Source organism: Octopus bimaculoides, chromosome 6, assembly GCF_001194135.2.
Source record: "Octopus bimaculoides isolate UCB-OBI-ISO-001 chromosome 6, ASM119413v2, whole genome shotgun sequence".
Taxonomy (NCBI): domain Eukaryota; kingdom Metazoa; phylum Mollusca; class Cephalopoda; order Octopoda; family Octopodidae; genus Octopus; species Octopus bimaculoides.
Genome location: NC_068986.1, coordinates 75,404,143 through 75,404,773, shown reverse-complemented (window position 1 = coordinate 75,404,773; position 631 = coordinate 75,404,143).

Genomic DNA, 631 nt, shown 5'->3' with positions numbered 1-631 from the left:
GTTGAAGAATTGGCAATAAAGCTTAGTTGAAACCATACAACTGTTTATCATCTTCAACAACTTGGAAAGTTTCCTAAACTTGGAAAATGGGTGCCTCATGAAATGTCCGAAAGCAACCGCAAATCCTGAGTTCACACCTGCTCTTCTCTCCATTCTCGCGAACACTTTTCACCCTTTTTGGATAGACTTGTGACTTGTGACGAAAAATGGATCTTCTATCGAAACGTCGTAAACAGTGGCTTGGTAAAAGAGAAAGCTCAACCACAACCGAGAAGGGAACTTCATGGAAAAAAGGTTCTTCTCTCTATCTGGTAGGATTGCAAAGGAGTAATTCACTTTGAATTGTTACCACCTAATGCAACAATCATTGCTCGAGTCTACTGTCAGCAATTAGAGCATTTGACCCAAGTTTTGAAGAAAAAAGACCCGTTTTAGTGAATCGAAAGGGTGTGATGTTTTATCAGGACAATGCGCGCGCGACCCCACACTGCAAAGATCACAGCACAGAAGATTGAAGAGCTTGGTTGGGAAAAAAATCATCATCCACCTTATTCTCCCGACCTTACTCCTTCAGACTACCATTTATTTCGTAGTTTACAGAATCATTTGGTGGACATAACTTTCACAAGCC